This window comes from Nannospalax galili, unplaced genomic scaffold (genome assembly GCF_000622305.1).
Source record: "Nannospalax galili isolate Female #2095 unplaced genomic scaffold, S.galili_v1.0 scaffold3, whole genome shotgun sequence".
Classification (NCBI taxonomy): domain Eukaryota; kingdom Metazoa; phylum Chordata; class Mammalia; order Rodentia; family Spalacidae; genus Nannospalax; species Nannospalax galili.
The window spans coordinates 8,152,861-8,174,632 of record NW_008351466.1 but is presented as its reverse complement, the minus strand read 5'-3'; the positions used below and the strand labels follow the sequence as shown (position 1 = coordinate 8,174,632).

Below are 21,772 nucleotides of genomic sequence, written 5' to 3'. Positions count from 1 at the left end.
GAGGGCTTTGGGGTATTATAATCCCCACTGGCTCTGGGACAGAAGTCAAATCTTTGACTTGCTTTTATTTCAAGGTTCATATTGGGTCTTTAGAACCATAATTTTGATGGCATTTAGATGCCTCTTGATATATCTGGTTAGACAATTTAGGAGGCATAGGCTCACTGTAAAGGCTAGAAGGAGTAATAACCAAAGGCTCAGCAAAACTCAATTACATTCGAATTATTGAAGTAAAAAAGTAACCCTCACTTAAGGCCATATATGAGCCATCTTCCTTTAGGAACAGTAGGTGCAGCCTCCTTCTGTTCCTTAGCACCATTTTAGCTAGGGAGTTAACCTGTCTCTCGAACTGCCAGATGGAGTCCTGTAGAAGACCGATGTCTCTGTCTATCTGAGAGCTTCGAAGACTAAACTTTTTATTACCCATGGGTATGGTGGCAGCACCCAAGACTGCAGAACCTGCGATGTCTCTTTCCACAAGGATGGTGGAGGTACTTCTCTTTGCCCTTGAAAGACATGGATATGTTTAAATAAGATAGTGTTTTTCATATGCACTATTTAATAAATCGACTAACACTACATCTACTATTTCTTGAAAATAAGCCTGATTTTACATTATTTCTATGAAAACACCAATTTCCACAGCATAACGAATATTAGAGTATAATTGATGAATTTTGTGGCTCCTTGTTTTTATTTTCATCAGATGACCAATGTGGTTATTCACACAATGTAATAATTACTCGAATTTTATACTAGTCATGCTTAATGTTATTAAATGTTTGGGCAATTTATGAATCATTAAAGTGAGAGGTTTTGAATTATTGTAAATAACTATTGAAAAAACTAAATGGGGGCTGGAGAGAAGGCTCAGTGGTTAAAACCACTGACTGCTCTTGCAGAGGACCCAGGTTCAATTCCCAGCACCCACATGGCAGCTACGAACCGTCTTTAACTCCAGTTCTAAGGGAATCCGAAGCCCTCTTCTGACCTCGGCAGCATTGCAAGACATGGGTGCACTCATATACATACAGGCAATACACATATACACATACAATAAAAATAATAAAATATAAAAAACCCAAATACTTGGAAAGTTATTTAAGTCTCTAAAAATAGAAATCAAATGGATAAAATGATATTAAACAGAAGTCAGACAAGGAATAACTACTACATAAATATTTTAAAATACAAAACCAAAACCCAGAAACTGTGAAGCTCCTTTCAAATCCAAGTGAATACATTACGAAGAAATAGCCACATTAAAAATGATAGGAAATTCTACAATTCTGCTGTCAATTTCTGGACCCTCTCCTTGGTATGAAGAATCTTGATTTTGAAGGGATGGGAGTCAAATTCCTGGTTCTCATCCTTGAGCTGGAAAGAGCAAATCATACTTCATACGATATTATATTTTACATGACAGACTGCTCCAAATCTAGTCCATATTTTGTAATTGCCAGTGAAAATCAGCAGACACTGCTAATGAAAATTCCTATGGAAATATAGGTAAAGTTAGGTTGAGATATAGAATAAATAAGCCATTTAAAGCCCCAAGAAGACGCTAATATAAAACTTTTGAGAAATCAAGACACTCAAAATAATTGCATACAAAGAGAACAAGAGACCTTCACACATTGGCCCAGGAAAGAGTGATTTTCAGGAAAGTTTGGAAAACAGCTGATGGTGTTTACGTTATGCTAATCCTTAAACTCAGAACTTGCCTGAATAGTCAGAAATAGACTGCCTCTTCACGAAGTCATTTTCCCTAAACTGAGAGTAGCTACTATTTCAAGTCCCAAAATTTCAGTAAAAAGTAGAATTGGGATATATAGAAAAAAGAATAGATGGATTCTGCCATGGGGCTTGGCAATGAATCCCTAAATCTAACAACAAAAGCACAACCAAAGAAATTTAATCTTTACTAATAAATAACATATTTCCCTCTGGCTTTTAACAATGGCTAGGGATTACTTATCTCTCCCTTCCCATCTCTCCCTGTCTAATCCTCCTTCCTCCCTCCCCAGTTAAAATCCTCTCCATTTTCCTTATTTTCCCCTGGGTAATACCTGTCTCCTATGATTTCCCCCTGTCTTGAACTCTTTCTTCCACTTTACTCCCATGGTACCTTGTACAACTCTCCTTCATCTTCTCCCAGTTAAATACCCCTATTTTACCCAATTCACTCTTGGTAACACCTGACTCCTACTATTCTTTTCTCAGACTCCTTATTTTCTTTTACCTCCATGGTTTCTTTTGATTTTCCTGGCTACGCAGTTACATGAGGATATATAACCACATATAAGAATTTAGTAAAGTACTAGGTCAAAAGCCTACTGAAAAAATAGATACAATAGCTGTGCATGTATATAGCTGAAGACTATATAGCAAGAAACACTGCCAGACAAGAGAACCTCCTTTCCAATTGTTCAGGTTAGTTCAAGAAACTCCACAAATTATACTGGCTATTTCTACATTGGATATCTCCCAGAACTTGAAGATAAGACCCTAGTGAAGAAGACAAGACATACTTTGGACACAGGACTTGGAACAATGGAGCTGGAACTGACTTGGAAGACACTTTTCTGAAGACTAGCGCTCAGAGTTTTCGAGAATACTATTCAAAAATCAGTCAATGGTGGAACACAACAATAACAAGTACAGCAAACTATATTGGTGAATTAGTAACACTTTTGTTTATGGGTAATCAATAGCTGTTTAATTGGACTTAATGCTCTCTCAGTGGAAGACAACTTATGTGTGGCACTGTAAACATGGGGAAGTAAATATGTCTGGAAAGGTCATAGGTCTTAGAGAAAATCCTAGCTCTTTCACATCCCCAAACAAACATAATTTCTTACTAGATGATAAATATGGTTCCTTATATTTACAGACAAGTATACCAGTCAACACTCATCAAAGAAGTTTTTTTTTTTAAATGGACAGAGATTATTACATTGTTCCACAACTGGTCACACACACAGAAAAAGTCATTGTGAGTTGCCCAACCATAAGTGACACATTTGCAATGGAATCTCTAAACCTAAGGCTCATGGAATATAGCAGAAAAAGGGACTGTGAGAATACCAATGTGGCCTTCAACTCTCATCTGTGAAGACTTCTCATGCAACAGAGTGTGATGAACACAAAATGTCACAACTTGCCAGCATGTAGAGAATAAGAGAATACAGAGTGTGGGTCACTGGACAGGACTTTTATATTAAACTTCACCCACCCAAGGCTCAGGGACTGATGCAGAAGTGGGGGTCATAAAGATTTTAAAAGTCAAGGGAGGAAGTATACGACCATATAGGTATGAGTCTTACAGGCTCCAGCAACCTTGCTCATGTGAACTTACATCAATGGTGACAGCATGTACAAGACACAACTCAATCAGACACAAAACACCATTTAACTGGGGAAATGGGAAGGAGGCTATGGGTTTGGGGAGAAATTATTGGCAGCTGATCACTGCTGGGTGAGGGAGAGTTGATCTTGTTTAAGGAGGTGATATTAGTGACATTGAACTCACACTGAGGGACATCTGGGCATACAAATTTGACTCAATAGGCTTTAACACATATGAAAAATGCATAAAGTCCTGTAGGTGGCTAAATATGATTAAAATATAGTGTATGAAATCCAAAAAATTTAATAAAATATTTTTAAATTACATAATAAAATTTCAACAAATCAAATATACTTTATGTCAAAAATAAATGAATTAAATTCTGACACATCCTACAGCATGAATGAACTTGCAAGACATTATAGTCAAAGAAGTAAGCCAGATTCAGAAATATAGAGCTTTGCTCTCCCAATTATTTGAGATTATCTAGAGTAGTTTAATTACAGAAAGAACATAGAGTAGCAAATATTGAATTCTAGAAGGAGAGTACAGTTTAATGAACAAATCTCTCACTTTAAACTTTTATTGGTTTGTTTTCTTCTGAGTAAACTGACAATTCTCTCTCTTCAATAATTTTAAATATACAATAAATGTTAGTTATATTCATTCCACTGTGTCATAAAGCACTAGAATTTACTTACCCTATCTACTGTAATATTATTTCTATCAAGTCCCTCTCCCATTCTCCAGCTCCTGAAACTCCTTATTCTTTTTGCAGCCCTTACTACATGAAAATTTTTAGATTTCACATATAAGACAATGTGGAATTTGTATTTTTGTTTCACTCATGTTCTAGTTTATTTCTCCATTGCTGTGACAAAATACTCTGACCAATACCAACTTGGGGAGGAAAGGGTTCATTTGACTTACATTTCCCGGGTAATAATTCATCAGGGAGCCCAAGGGAGGAACTCAGGGCAGGAAACTGGAGGCAGGAGCTGGAGCACAGGCCATGGAGGAACACTGCTTATTGGCTTGCTCCCTTGGCCCCTGCTCAGCCTCCTTTCTTATACAATACAGAACAACCTGACAAGGTGTGGCAACATCCGCAGTGGCTGGGCCCTCCCATAGCACTAAAAAAGTCAAGAAAATAACCCACAGTCCAGTCCAATAGAGGAAATTCCCCAGTTGAGGCTCTCTCTACTCAGGTGTGTTAAGTTGATAATTAAAGCTATCCAGCACAACTCAGTACTGTGTAATCCACATTCATCCACATTCCTACAAGTGATAGGCTTTTGTCTAATGGTTCTATGGTGTTTCTATCTATCACTCTGTGGGTCTGTCTATCAATATGTACCATATTTTCTCTACCCATTTACAAAGATGAATATCCATGTTGATTCCATAGCCATATCATTATTACAAATAGTACTGCAAAAAACACGGAACTCATAGTGTCATCTGGTAGTCAATTTGGTAGTTGTACTACCAAATAGAAAATAGCTTAGTTTATATAATTATCTGTCAAATTTTACAAATTTATTTTCCCTTTAATAATTCTTTCAATTCACCTATGTCTCAGAAGACTTGCCAATAAAAGTATTCAAAGAAGTCTAGCATCTGTTCCTCTATTCTGTAAAATTTTTCTACAGGTAATCCTATTTCCTAGTTCATTCTTTCATATTATGAAGAAAAGAAAAACATAGACCACGTAAATCATACCATACTCTATGCAACTATCTCCATACCACTTTCTTTGACTGAACATGTAACCTGGTGATTCTCTCATAGGAGTGCATAGAAATAGACCATATATATTTTCTACAAAAACATTGTATCGATTGTGTGTGAATATAACGTAATTTATTCTTTCATCTACTACTTGTCTATTAAATTAACCTGGTTCTCACTTAGAGAAAATGTACTACATCCTCCTTACATCTGAATATCAGAGTTTCCTAGTGAGAAAGCATGGGCGCCACTGAAAGGACTCAGTTCTAAAGGCACTTGCCTTCAGACTTGAAGACCTGAGTTATATCCCTCAGATCAAAATGATAGAAAGAAGTTAATCTAGTCTGGAAACTTCTGCACTGACCTCCATATACATGCCCCCCAAACCATGTAAATAAATAAATACAATTAGAATATTTTAAATTATGTAAAATTTGGTCACAATACATTTTTGGAAATTTGTATAATTGCAAAATTGTACATATTTTAAGATTAAATAATATTCCATTATACACAAACATATAAGGAAATATATGCACATATGTATGTAAAAAGTAATGTGATATATTAACCTTTATTTACTGACCTGTCAGTGGACATAGTTTAAATGTAGCTTTTGACTACTGTGAATAATGATGCTATGGACAGGAGTGTACAGATACAAATACTTGAATTTCGGGTTTCAGTTCCTTAGAGCATATATTCACAAATGGAAATTTAGGGTAATATGTCAATTATATGTTTAACTCTTCAAGGAACTATCATCCCTGTTTCACAGCAGGTACACGAGTTTACCTTAGCAATGCACATGGCTTTCAATTTCAACACACCCATGCCAACACATATTTTCTGTTTGTTTGTTTTTTTAAACAGTCTTTTAATGTGCTTAGATTGGTGTCTTACTGTGATGTTTAATATTAATTTTCAACTTGATTTGATATGGAATTATTAGCTAACTCATTCTGGATGATGATGTAAGGACATTTCCAGGAAGGGTTAACCCCACTGCAGGTCACACCTTTGAGAGTGGCCACAAAGTAAAGATGTCTGAGGAAAAAGAAGTGCTTGCTTTCTTTGCTGCTCTGACCGTGCTTCGTTGACATCAGAACTTAGCTTCTTCAGGCTTCTGGTCATGGATTAAACACCAGCAGTCATCCAGGAATCCTGAGACCTTTGGCTCTAGACTGAGGCTGCTGAAACATCATGCCTCATGGACTGAACACCTACTGGGTTATCAGCTTCTGCAGCATGAAGATGCCCATTGTTGGACTACATAGCCTATATCACATAATCCAATCTAAAAAGTTTACTGATTTACTAATTACTAATTAACTAATTAGTAATGCTGTGACTTCTTTCTGTGCTTCGAGGCAATTTTTATACATTCTTTTGAGAGATACTTGTATGATTATTATGTCAAATTTTAAATTGAATTCATTGGAATTTTTCTATTGAACTGTCACCATTCTGCAATATTGATATTAATCTTTTATTCGATATATAATTTGCGACTATATTCCCATTCTGTACTCTCCACTTTTATTCTCTGAATAGCGTTTTTATTGCAAATTTTTTTTACCTTTGCGACATCCAGTTTTCTGTGCTTTTTATGCCCTATCTAAGAAACCATGGTCAAACCCAATGTCAGGAAGATTGTCTCCTTTATTTTCAAATTTTATAGCTTTGTTATTGGTGATTAAGTATTTGATTCATTTTGGGATAGTTCTGTGTATTGCAGAAGTACAGATCCACTTCTCAAGTGTGCTCGTGGATATCTAGTTTCCCAATATCATACATTGAGACATATGTGTTATGTTGACATTTTTTGACAGATTGAAATCAAGAGAAAACTAAGTATTATTAACTTATGCTAAACTTTATAGTCTTAATAATGCTACTGTACCTTGAAATTTTTCTTTTGAAACAAATATGCTTCAATTTCTACCACGAACTTAACCTTTTCCATTTTTCTCATACCTGCTGTTTGTGTAAAACTCTGAGAAGTAGTGGCCACAAAAAACTTTTCCAGATTTTCAAAATAACGTACATAATAATCTTTCCTATCACTCAAATTTGGTCTTTAGCTAATTTCCACACATTTCCAAAAGACTCAAGTTTCTCACATTTTTTTTAATATCCTACATTCATTTTTAATTACTTCGGTGTTCACATGGATTGAACCATTCAGTCTCCCAAATTCTGAGTTATGAAATAATTTTTCATTTGATGACCTATACATCTAACAGTCTTCATTCATCTAACAAGCAAGACCAAGTACCAAGTAGAGGGATAAGGCTTGCTAATCCCTGAGCTCCCTATCCTCAACACCTAATTCTCTTTCATCCTCATCCTCAGTATATTAGGTACACCATTAAATCTAATCCCACAAACATCCTTTATCCCACAACTGAATCACATCACTTTAGCATTTATTGCCTTCATTAACTATCATAGACCACATTGTATCTTTTATTTTATTTTTATTTTATTCAGGAATAACCCACATAAATAGAAAGATAAATGATAAATTAAATAATAAAATTATAGTTCAGCAAAAAATGAATAAAGATCAAAAAAGGCATTCTCAGCAACCTGTTATTCTACATAAATCCTAATCAATATTGAGAGCAAATCGATTTTATTGTCATATTTTAAATTGTATTAAAATTTACTTTCTTTTCTCATAAAATTATGGGTCCTGCATATAGCCCTTCCCCATATTTCCTATTTCTCTTCAAAAAATTTGCTCACAAAAAGAAAAAGGAAAGAGTGGACACTTTTACAGTTTTCATTGAAAAAATGGTGAAAAAATTAATGCATCATTTATTCTCAATATAGGATGTCTGTAAGAATAACATTGGAATCTTGAAAATTACTAATACAGGGATTCACTAACAGAGATCTTCATTTCATTGGTCTGGAATAAGTCAGTTACACAGTGTATTATTTACTTTTCTGTTGCTATGATAAAACTCTATGACCAAAGCAACTTAGAGAAGGAAGAGTTTATTTGGTTACAGGTCCAGAGGGACAAGAGTACATAATGACAGGGAGGTATGGTGATAGAAACAACCAGAGCAGGAAGCTAAGTGCTGATCTTTACAGTCACTCACAGGAAAGAGAGAGATGGCAAACTGGAATTGGGACTGTTTTATGAACCCAGTGACATGCTGTCTCCATCAAGGCTATACCTCCTAAAGATTTCATGACCTTCCCTAACAGTGCCACTGACTGGGGACCATATGACCAGTGAAATATTTGAGACTGTGCTGATATTTCTCTTTCAAACCAACACTTTATACTTCTTGGCCCCCATGGGCTTGTGCCCCAATCATGATTTAAATTGCAACTAGTCTAACTTTAAGGCTCCCACAGTCCTTAACTTTCTCAATATTGTTTAAAACTTCAGTCCTTTCTGAAACTCAAAGCATTCTCTTAACTGTAAATTCTTATAAAATCAAAAAGTAATTTTCACAATTTCAGCATACAATAGCACAGGATACACATTTCTATTCCAAAAGAGAGGAATGGTGGTATAATGAGGAATTATGGGATAAAAGCCAGACCCAAACCAAACAGGACAAAAAATAAATTTTGTAACACCACCATACCTGGGACTTTAGTTCCTAAGTGCTAGATGGATCTGTCCCTCATGCTTTACTGCCTGAAACATCCACATCTATCTTGGTTGGGCTGGTTTCACACCTTATACGCAGTTTTCTTGACAGATATCTCATGGGTTTGGCATCAGGAACATCTTGGATTCTCCATAGGTTTTGCCTTCGCAGAATGACCTCTTGGCCTTCTTTATGCAAGCACACCCATACTACAGGCTTTCTGGCTTCAATGTCTTTCTAAAACAGAGAAGTATCTTGTATCTTTTTTGCCTCTAAAGCCAGTACCATGTAAATGGCACTGCCAAGTTAATCTATCAGATTTGGATGGACCATGGCCCTCTTGGATCACATTTGCAGCTGCTTTTGAATGTTGGGGTTTTCTATGAGCAGAAACCTCCTTATAATTTTTCTTTTCAAAAGCTGGAAGCTTAGGTGAGATCTTGCCCTAAGGGCACCAGTTCCATTGTTGAGTAAAGCAGGAGGCCCCTCCTAAATTGCTCTAATTCCTTTAATAATGAGAACCTCTTTTCACCACAGGTCCTGGGTACAACATTAAGCTTCTTAATGCATTATTTTTCTCCAAACTATATACTTTGTACATACTTATTTCTGCCTTACTTGCTTTTATTCATAGGAGAACTGCATAATATTAATGAGCAATAACCAAGCCATGAATTTATCATTAGGTTGTTTTGAAACTACCTTCACCAAAGAAATGAGTTCATTACATTCTAATTCAACCTCAAACAAATTGCTGTATTGCAGGTAGAAGTCAGCTAGGTTCTTTTCTAAAATATAATATGAATGACCTCAAACCCAGCTGTTGTTTAAGTCCTTGCTTCTCCTTGAACTATATTGCCTTTAGTACTGCTTGCTTTCAGGCTCCTACTAGAATGGCCTTTTAATATATAAGTAAGTTCTTGTTCTAGTCCAAACTTCCAAAGTCTTCCAAATTCTTTTAAAAAATATAGCCAAATTCTTCTAATCAACACCACCCTCTTAGTACCAAGTTCACTTTTAGTTACTTTCCTTTTGTCATAAGTTACCATGAGTAATGCAACTTATAGAAGATAGAGTTTATTTGGTTTCCAGTACTAGAAAGATAAGAGAACATCATGGTAGGAGGCATAGTGGCAGAGGTGAGCAGATAAGGAAGCTGTATGTCCATATCTTTATCCAGTCTCAGAAAACATAGAGATGACAAACTGGAAGTGAGAAGAGGCTGTGAACTGTAATAGCCCACACCCTATGATGTGCTTCCTCCGAGAAGGCCACACCTCCTAAAGATTCCATGATCTTCCTCAAAGAGTGCTACTAACTGGGGACCATTCACAAATTTTTTAAGTACTTGAGCCTATTGGGGGTTAGTTATCATCCAGACCATCAAACATGGCTATTAGTTTTGGGGGTTGTTTTGCCTCAAAACAGATTATTTTGTCAAATTAGCAGAGCAAAAATGTCCATCGCAATACATAAACTTATATATTAAAATAGAATATCTTCAATATTTTTCTTTTATATAACAGCACAATAGTATATGCATGTGAAAGCACTGTTGATGGGACAAGGTAAACTGACCTGGGTGATGACCTAGTTAGCCAGCTGTTAACATTCAAAGACCAGGCAAACATTAATTAACTTTTCTTAGAAAATCAATATTCAAAGAGTTCCTATAAAGCTGGCTGGGATACACATACCTCATTATACACTCCTGGTCCTTTCATCCACAGCCTGACTCCTCTCAATCACGCTTCTTTGCCTTTGGAGTGGTGCTATAAAGTACAGGAAATGTACAGCCTGCCCAACACCAAATTTTAATCATGAAAAATCATAATAGCTTAAAATATTATGTTGGATTTTAAAAGTATTTGCCTTAATTTTAAAGAAAGCTTCCAAAACTACAGGGCTTATGACATATTGCATAAGGGAGTAATATCTCCTTAGGGCATTGTCAAATTCTGTTTAGCAACTTCTCACCTCTGGAAGGTCAGCAGCCATCTGATTTCTTCTATATGTAAAGATTTGTTGTTAGCCTGCTTTTTAACATAGGAAAAACTGGTATGATTTAAATCAACTTTTTCCTTGAGTCTCAGTGTTTATGTTCTGCTTCAACATTATATGTTTCTGTATACCCACAGAAGCAGTCTCTCTTTTATGAAAAATCAAATAATAAAATATACCCAACAGTTTCAGGACTTACAAAGGCATACCCTTTCTTGTTTAAAAAGTTAAATTAAATTTAGTGTACAAGACCAAGCACAGGCACTTTCCAAAACCAAATAAAAAAAAAATCACAGAATTACTCGTGAGTTATACCTCTGATTTGTGGGGGTCATCCCGGGTGGCCTCGGCACAAGCAGGGGTCTTTGGCTGTTCTTACACTTCTTCTTCCTTTTCTGTAAGCTCACCAAGAGACCCCGAGAGGGAAATGTTTTCACAATTCTAGGTTGAGGAGACCTGTTAGATTACAAGCGTTTGAACAAAGGAGTTACTTTAAAAACTGTGTTCTCCAAGTTAATACTGAACAAGGGTGTCTTCTTATTCCTGATTTATGTAGTACTGTATAAATCACTTTACAATTTAGGCCACGTATCTTTAACAAGTAAGCCCTGGTGAAATTTTTCCCTCAGGGGTCACACTGAAATGGTTTAATTCCTGAGTGGATATACATGTGCTGTTTCAGGTTCTGAATACCCGTGAATAGCACCCCACAGTTTGAACACTGCAAAGGTCTGTCTGGATCATTTGGACTTGCTTGTTCTGTATGCTCATTGTCATTTGCATAAGCATTGGTGCTGGAAGTACTTTAAGTGTAGGCAACCCCTCGGTAATGTAATTCCTTCATCTATTGAGCCTATAGAAGAAGACTGTGGACTAATCAGAAAGTCCTCTTGGACTTGTTCACTTCCTTGCACTATCTGATGATCACTCAGTGAGCTCTGAGATGCAATGACAGTCTTGGACATTTCCTCATAGACCTCCTCATCACCTAATCTTTCTACTTTGACCCGGATATCTTCTTCAACACCCAGAGGCAAGGTAGCTTTTGTTCTCTCACAAGTCACAAAGTCAGCCATTCTACCTGCCTCAGATGGGCCAGGTAATTCTAAAGTCCCCCTCTTTAGCTTTCTCAGGCTGAATCCTTTGATCAGTTCCAAAAGGGAAAGTCCAGGGAAAAACTAAAGAAGAGTCAGCTGGCTGATTTCTATTTTCTTTAGAGAAACTGAAGAATTCAGTACCTGGGGTGAACTTTTTTGTGTGCTACATTTTACAGGACTCTCAGGAGACATAACGATATAGCTTTTGTGTTTTCTCAGGGATTCTTGGCAGATAGGAATGGTTCTTTCCACGACACTGCACTCTGAAAACACTGGAGAAATGCTTTAATCTCAAGAAGAAAATTTCAGTTATAATTATTTTCTTGTCCAGCATCAAGCCCTTTTCTGGTTGGCTATTGGATGTATTCCACAAAATGCTTGATTGCATGAATTCTGAGCGGGTTCTAGCAACACTAAACATCCGCATATAGCTAACTACAGCTAGAGTATCATCAATATTTTGTTAATTGACAGAGTGTCTGTGTAAGCATATGCTAAAAGGGGTATAAAGCCAGTCACTGTAACATGATGCAGACCCAACGCAATTTTGTTCTCATCTTCTGCTTGACCTACAAATTTGGAGAAAAAGAAATCACTTCAAGCGGCTCATACCATCTTGTGAGCCCAGAAGATTTTGTCTGGGACAAATCACGAATAGTGATATCACAAAAATATCCATCATTTCATAGCATAGTTTCCAAGCATTTCCGTCTTCTTCTACAGATGCTCTTCAAGGATCCAAAGGAATCAAAAAGTCCTCTGAGCTGTGAGGCAGGGGCCATGAGGTCTGCTACTGCTCCTCTTCCTTCCTGCCAGACTGAGATTGTGAGTTGCAGGATGCGGCACCATTGGCTCCAGTGGATCTGTTGGCTCCTCTCCTCCCCCAAGGCTCATGGGACCCTATTTCGGGCCACCATGAGCAGCCTGGCGCTGGGCACACATGGAGGCTCCTCTCACCAGCGTTCCCTGGAGGTGCAAGAATGCGAGGCTCTGGGAAGAGAGAGGCTGGGAAGCCACAGGGGCCTGAGGGAAGAAGGAGCTAGGCAGACTCCACTCTGGCCGTTGTGGGCAGTTACCAAGGGCTGGTGGCAGTTGGCAGTTGGGAGTTGGGTTAAGGCATTGGCTCCCACGTGGGCCTTGTGGGGAAGGGGATGGAGCTGTAGGATAGTGAGAGGAGGCAACCGTTCAGGTGTTAGTTAAAAGCTACTTAAATGACTTTAATATAAAGACAAGGCCTAGAATCATTGCCATAGAACACCCATTGATAGATAAATTTCAAACTGGCGTAATTTTTCTAGTGATGTTCTAAGTGATAATTGTTTTTTATTCTGACCCACTGTTAATTTAAGAAGTATAAATGAAACTATGATGGTGAAAACATTTAAATACAGGGACTGGAGAGATGGATCAGCAGTTAAGAGCACTAGCTGCTCTTGCAGAGAACCCTGGTTCCAATCTGACAACCAACATGGTAGCTAAAAATCATCTGTTTGTTCAATTCCAGGGGATCTGACACCCTAGAACTGAAGATACAGACATCTGCAAGCATTTGATGTTAGGGATGCACTTAAACACATGCAAGCAATATACTCATACATATAAAAAGATAATTGATAAAACATATAAAAGCATTTATACAGATATTCTATTTGGAATGATAAAATGAAATAAGTTTGCAGGACTTTAATTATTAAGAAGTACATGATATCATAGTGTGAATTTGAATGGGAATATATATATATACGTATATATGTGTGTGTGTGTGTGTGTGTGTGTGTGTGCGTGTGTGTGTGAACTGTGTTTAATTTACAAAAGAACTAAAAAAAAATCAAGAAAACAAATGACCCAGTTAAAAGATGGGCTATTCATATGAACAGAGTTCTCAAAAGAAAAAAAATAAAGATGGCTAAGAACCACAGTAAAATGTGTTCAACATCGTTAGTAATTAGGGAAATGCAAATTAGTTAGTAATTAGGTAAATTAGTTAGTAATTAGGGAAATAGTTAGTAATTAGGGAAATACAAATTAAAACCAAGATCAAGAAAATAAATGATACCAAATTCTGGAGAAGATGAAAGAGGAATGCTCATTCACTGTTGGTGAGTTTGCAAACTCATGCAGTCCCTATGGAAAGCAGTGTGGAGAACTCAAAAAAAAAAAAAATGAACCTACCGTATAACTTGGTTATGCCACTCCTTGTCATATACTAAAGGACTCATTCAACTGTAGAGATACCTGCACATTCATGTTGCTACTCTTTGCACAATATCTAAGAAATGGAAGCAACTGAAGTTTCCCTCAACTGACAAGTGAATAATGAAAACATGGTACATTTACACAGTGGAATTCTATTCGGCGGTAAAGAATGACAAAATCATGAAAGTTGAAGGTAATTGGATGGAATTAGAAACTGTTATACTAAGTGAAGTTATCACAGACTCATGAAAAAAATGACATATGTTCTCCTTCATCTGTGGACCCTAGCACCTTATATATGAATATATATGCCACTACAAGAACTAAGAAAATGTAAAAAAACCAGGGAGCTAAAGAGAGAAAGGAACCCATTAGAGAAAAACATGAGGAGACAGGTGTTACTAAGGGAGAAATGGGTAAAATGGGAACATTTAAATGGGAGGGGTTGAGGGGAGGTTATAAAGGAACTAAGGGGATAAAGGGGAAGAAGAAGCTCATGAGAAGTGGAACCATAAAAGACTGGCATTATCAAGGGATAAATGGGGGAAATGGGGGTTTGTCAAATGGGGAGGGCATGGAGGAATGGTTAGATAGTGAGAGGAGTGATAAATAATATCTAGATAGTGTAAAAAAATCTACTGAGAAATTACACATAAAATATCTCCATGAATTTGTGTGGATAGCTGAAGGCTACATAACAAGAAACAGTGCCAAACAAAAGAAACCTTCCTTTGAGTTGTTGCCAAGGATAATACAATAGACTTCCAAAATTACAAAAGTCATTACCACAGCCCTTGATTGTCTCCCAGAGCATGAAGGTAAGACCTCACTGTACTTCAGAAACAGGATTGAAGCAACAGAGCCAGAACTGATCTGGAAGCCACCTTTCCTGAAGGCTTGCTCTTGTATTTTTGTATAGAGCTATGCAAACTGCTAATGGAGAATAACAAGCAATGGTCCTACACCACATCTGAGCACTAATAACCATATCAATGATCAATATAGTAAACAACATTGGTGCAGTAGTGTCACTTTTGTCTTAGGGGTAATAAGTAGCTACCTAATTGGACTTAAAGCTCACTCAAAGGGAGGAAACTCGTGTGTGGTACTGTGAACATAGCCAAATACACATGGCTGAAGAGGCCAAAGATCTTAGAGAAAATTCCCAAGGTCGTACTCTCCCTAGATTAATGTAATTTCTTACTATGTGCGAAATATGGATCCTTATATTTACAAATAAGTATCACAGTCACAACTTATTAAAGAAGCTTCTTTTGCAACAGGAAAAGTTTATAAGATTCTAAGTGCCAGGGAGGAGGTATATGACCATATGGCAATAGTGTCCTGCAGGCTCCTCGAACCTTGCTTTTATGAACCTACAAGAATAGTGTCAGCATGCACAAGAACAATGCAAACTCAAGCAGAAAAAATCCCAGCACAGAACTGTGGAAATGGGCAGTAGACCCCTATCTTAGTCGAAGAATTATTGGCAGCTCATTATTGCTAGCTGAGGAAGATCTTCTTAAAGGGAAGGACTCTGGATAGGCTGACTAATCCTCAGTGGATGAACTTGTACTGAAGGACTTCTGTGGACACTAACTTAACATAATAAGCCTTAACTCAAATGACAGAATGTATGAATTACAGTGGGGAGGGGCTATGAGAGGATGCCAGTGGGAAAGGGGGTCATAAAGATGATTAAGGTATTCTGAATGAAATATGAAAAAAATCATTTAAAAATTTACAAAAGTAAGTAAATAAATAAAATTTTAAAAATAAACATCAATAAAAAGCAATTCTATAAGTCCTTGCTACAAGAGACCATATAATTTGCCATTTCAATAGAAAAGACATTTCATTTAAAGAGCTAGACTAATTGGAATCAACATAGGACATGAAGTCTGGATCATGGGCAATGTTAACATCAACAACAACAACAAAACACCTCAGTGTTTTTAACAAAAGCACTTATGTCTCCTACTCATTGGAGCACGTTCATATTAAAAGATAAACAGTGAAAAAATTGCAGGAAACTTTTGGCAGGCAAAGAAGACCAAAAAGCCCGTAAAATGACATTTAAATAAATGAAAGCTCTAATCCAAGAGAGACATTAGTTTTGCTTAAAAACTTACAAAACATATAATCACACTAAGGGAATGCTGTTGCAGAAAGTTAGGCTTGGGCTTGATATATGTGAAAATGTTTCCAACAATGAAAGATCTAGAAAATTAAAGGATCAAAGAAGTAGTAATCATACAAATACATTCATAGAGATCAGTGTTTTATATGTGAACACACATATACATATGTAAATACAGGATCACATACTGATGGCACAAAGTGCACGGAGATTTGTTCCTTAATTTTCTAAGAAAATTTTCTTAGTCAATCTGAGAACAAAAATGATGAAATCCAAACTTTCTATCCTTATCAAAATAATCATGAAAGTTTCAGACAGAATGCATGAAATTTGGTGGGGGAGTATGGGGACTGCAGATAGGGGAGCAAGTCTAAATATGATTCAGATGCACAAAATTTCAACAAAAATATATGGCAAAAAAGATTTCCCTGTGCTAAAAGAGAAATTTTAGACTTTTCTGCCACCATGTCTACTCTTTTAGGACAAGCCCTGATGATGCTGTTCATTCTCCAGACCTGCCTAGTGAGCTTACCTACATACCTCTCACCATGGTGCCACTTATATATTCAGAGTTCTAGTTGTAGTTTCCCAACTCACACACCAGACCATCATGGTATCATTCTTCTCTCTCCAATTAAAAAAAAATCAACAGTATGACTCTGAAGCTTTGCTTACCTAACTATTTATACTTGAACTGAAGTGAAAAAGTGATGACAACAGCAAAAACAGAACCAAACTTCCCCTCTACAAAGCAAGCTAGATAGCAATTCATAGAAGATACGAAAACAACAAAATCCGTGTGACCAGTTCAGTTCACAAATATACAAACAATATGAAAAGCCAAGATAATATGTTCCCACTAAATCCCACTGGTGCTATAAAAATGTTCTACTACAATAACTACCTAGAGGAGCCCCAGGACACAGAACAAAAGGAGACAATCATAAACATAAAAGAATTCTAGGAATTTAAAGAACACACAAATATCTCAATGAACTCAAAGTGATTTGAAAAAATTCCTGAATGAAGCTAAAGAACATACATGAAAAAGATGAAATGACAAAGACATTTTAGGATTGAAAAGTGAATTGAGGAAAGCAATAGAAATATTGAAGAAAACTCAAGCTGAAATGAAGATAGAATTGAAAATCTCAATAACTCAGAAATGTCATGGAAAGACTTGTCAGAAGGATGAATCAAATAGCAACAGAATGTGAGGTTTGTAGATAAAATAGGGGAGTTGGACCACTCAAGAAAATAATATTAAAAGATTTTTAAAAACCACAATATATGGGATATCTTTAAATGAACAAAACTGTAAATTATAGACATGGAGGAATAAGACCAGATGAATGACATAGATCAGATCTTCAGCAGGATTGTAGAAAAAATATACCCTAAATTTGAAAAGACATAATTATACAAATAAGAAGGACACAAAGTACCATGTAGACAGGGCAATATGAGAAATTCTCCACTGTATATCAGAGTAAAAACATTAAACATACAAAATGAAATGAGCGTATTGAAAGATGCAAGAGAAAATCAAGTTACATATAAAGGAAAACCCACCAGAATAAAAGTTGATAATTCAATGCAAACTTTAAAAGTCACAAGAGCCAAGAACATTGTAGTTCATGTACTAAATCATCAAAGATACCAACCCACACTAGTTTACCCAGCAAAACTGTCTACCATACTTGAAGGAGAAAGCAAAACCTTCCATAACTTGAAAATGCTGAAAGAATTCATGTACATATAACTAGCCTGACATAGAATAATGGAAGCTATACTATGGACAGAAAAAAAATGAATACACATAGCCAAGACACTAAAGAACAAAAAAAATGAAGTCAAAATTATAGAAATAAAATATGACTATGACCACAAACAAACTAAAATGACAGTAGTAAACATAATTCTTTCAATAATAACTTTAAAGAGCAATGGTCTCAACTTCCTAATAAAAACACAGGTTATTTGAGTGGATTAATAAAGAAAACGCATCTTTTTGTTTTCTACAATGAAAGGCATCACATTAGATAGAAAAGGCAGAAAATTATTTCAATAAAATGGAACCAAGAAATAAATAGGCATTTTTATTCTAATATTTTACAAAATAGACTTCACAACACTATTCATCAGAAGAGATAAAGAAATACCTCTATTTAGATACCTTAATATCTTTTTACCTTAATAAAGGTATCAGAATACCTTTATTCTGATCAAGGGAACAATCAACCAAGAAGACATTATAATCTTTAACATACATGCACCAAACAATGGTGTACCAAATTTCATAAAAAGAGTACTACTGGACTTCAAGACACAGATCAACTTCAAATTAGTAATATTAGGTGCTTTTTAATATACCATTTTCTCCAACACACAGGTGGTCTGAACAAAAAAATAAGCAGAAAAACAGAATTAAATGACATAATACATCAAAAGGACCTAACAGATATCAACAGAAATTCCACCCAAAAAGCAAATAGTACACATTCCATACAAAAACTTATGGAAATGTCTCAAGAATAGACCACATATTTAACAAGTTTTAACATATAGAGGAAAATTGAAATAATTATATATATATAGCATGTGAAAAGTAATGCAATAAAGCTTAAAATCAACAGCAAAAGAATTTGTTATAGTTGTGCTAAATCATGGCGATAAAGCAGCACACTACTCAATGTTGAATGGGTCTAATAAAAACCACGAAAGAAATAACATTATTCCTGGAATTAAATGAAAAAGAAAACACAACACAAGAAAGCCTCTGGTGCACAATAAAAGCAGTCCTAAGAAGGAAATTTATAGCTCCTAGTGCCTACATTAATGAATCAAAAAGAGCACAAATACATTACTTAATAATGCAACTAAAAACCTGGAAAACCATGAACAACACAAATATAAACCTGGCCAATAATTAGAAATAATAAAAATCAACAAAATAGAAAAGAATGAATAATACAAAAGTAAGAATATCTAAGAGCTGAAACATTGAAATAAAAAACAAGTTCTCTAGATCATTCCCCAAAGAACTAAACTAAAGAGCAGCCCATATCAACAAATAAACGGGGAATCATTACAGCAGACAGCAATGTAATCCAGAACATTATAAATAGATACTTTAGAAACCTATACTCCATTTAATGAGAAATTCAGTAACAACTGCAAGAATGTCTAGATCCAACTGAACCACCGAAGTAAAACCAAGACAGAGTAGACTACTTAGACCCAAAACAATTAATGAGAATGAGGCATAATACAAAGCCTTATGACCAAAAAAATCCCAGGTACAGATGGATTCACAGCAGAATTTTAAAATGCTTTCAAAAGAGAACTAGAGTTAATATTGCTTAAACCATCCATAAATATAGAAACAGAGGAAGAACTCCCAGATTCCTTCTATGAAGCCAATATTACTCTAATACCTAAACCGGATAAAGACATAACCAAAAAATTATAATAAAACAAAGAAATGAAGAAAAAGAAAATGAGAAATAAAATTCAGTACACCTGATGAACATACATGCAAAAATTCTCAAGAAAATATTTATAAACCACATTCAGGAATATACCAAAAAGAGCATCCACCAGTATCAAGTTAGCATTATCCCAGAGATGCAGGGATGCTTCAAGATAAATTAATCCAATAAATGTAATAAATTTCAAAAATGGAATGAAAAGACAAAATTAGCATTAACATTGCAATATATATAGAAAATACAGTCCGATTCCCTAAGACAATAGGACTGGAGAAACTATACCTCAACATAGTCAATGCTATATACAAGTAATCCATAGTCAACATCCTTCTAAATAGATAAAAAGACTCAAAGCATTCACATTAAAATCAGGAACACAGTTGCGCTGTCCACTATGCCCCCCTCTTTTTGAATATACTTTTTGAAATCCTAGCTTGAGCAATTAGACAAGAGAAGGAAATTAAAGAGACACATACTGGAAAAGAGGAAATAAAATTATAACTTTGTGTAGATGATACATTATATAACATATAAGACACAGAAAATTTCACCAGAAAACTTCTAGAAATAGTCAATACTTCCAGCAAAGCAGCTGGTTGCAAACTCGACTTACAAAATCAGTAGCCTCTTTATATACCAATAACAAGGATTCTGAAACTAGATCATGGAACACTACCATTCACAACAGCCTCAAAAAATTAACTGTATAGGAAGGAAAACTATCCAAAGGCCTTAAGAATCTCTGCAAAGAAAACATTAACTCCGAAAAATGAGATTGCGGGTGATGATGGAAGATGGGTATTCCTACCATGGTCATGGGTTGATTGAATTAATATTGTCAGAATAACCATCCTACAAAAGCAATGTACAGATTCAATGAAATATCAATTAAAATCCCAATAATATTCTTCACAGAAATAGAAACATCCTAAAATTAAAAGGAAATTATCAAATTTCCCAGATAACCGAAGTAATCCTGAGAAAAAGAAAATTGCTGGGGGATTACCCTACAAGATTTCAAATTATAATACAGAGCTAAGCTATAGTAATGAAATCAGCATGTTATTGGCACAAAAACAGACATGTAGAAAATATAACAAAATAGAAGAGCCAAACATGAATGCACACAATTATAGCCACCTGATACTTGACAAGACATGAATATTACACACAGGAGGAAAGACAGAATCATACAAAATGAGCTTGAAAAACTGGATATACACATGTAGTAGAATGAAATTAGACCCATATTTGCTACCTGCACACAAATCAACCCCAAATGGAACAGACACCTCAATATGAAACCTGAAATTCTGAAACTGTTAGAAGAAACGATAGGTAGTACCCTATAAGAGATAGATTCAAGAAAGGACTTTCTAAATTGGACAACCACTCTCAGAAATTAAGGCTAGCAATTGACAAATGGTACCTCACTAAGCTAAAAATCTTCTGTACTATGAAGGAAACAATTAGTCAAGTGAAAAGGAAGCCCAAGGAGTGAGGGAGAATATTTTCCAGGATTAATTTTCAGAATATACAAAGAATTAAAGTAAAAAAAAATCAAAACAAATTACCCTATTAAAATGGATTACAAACATGAACAGAGATTTCTCAATAGAAGAAACAAAAGTAGGTAAGAAACACTTTAAAACGTGTTCAACATCCTTATTAATTAGAGAAACTCGCATTAAAACTACTTTAAGATTTACTTACCACAGTCACACTGGCTAAGATGAAGAAAACAACTGACAAGTGCTGGCAAGAATGTGGACAAAGGGAAATACTCCATCAGTGCTAAGGAGATGGCAAACTGGTACAGGTCTTATGGAAACCAGTCTGGAGAATTCTAAAAAACCTAAAAATCGATTAGCCATATGGCCCAGTTATACCATTTATTGGCATATACTCAAAGGCCTCAATTTTCTATTACAGAGAAACTTGCTCAGCCATATTTATTGAAGGTCTTTTCATACTAGCTAGGGAATGGTCACAAATTAAATGTCCCTTAACTGATGAACGAATAGCAAAAATGTGAAACTTTTATACAGTGTAGTTCTATTCAGCTGCAAAGATTAATGAAATCATGAAATTTTTATGTAAATAAACGGAACTGGATAACAGTTTACTGAATATGGTAACTCTGACCCAGA

General features: G+C 35.6%; 1 pseudogene; it reads right to left on the bottom strand.

Annotated features, from left to right (window-relative positions):
- Positions 1-211: 211 nt before the first annotated feature.
- Positions 212-12,577, bottom strand: LOC103746242 (annotated as a pseudogene).
- Positions 12,578-21,772: the final 9,195 nt, after the last annotated feature.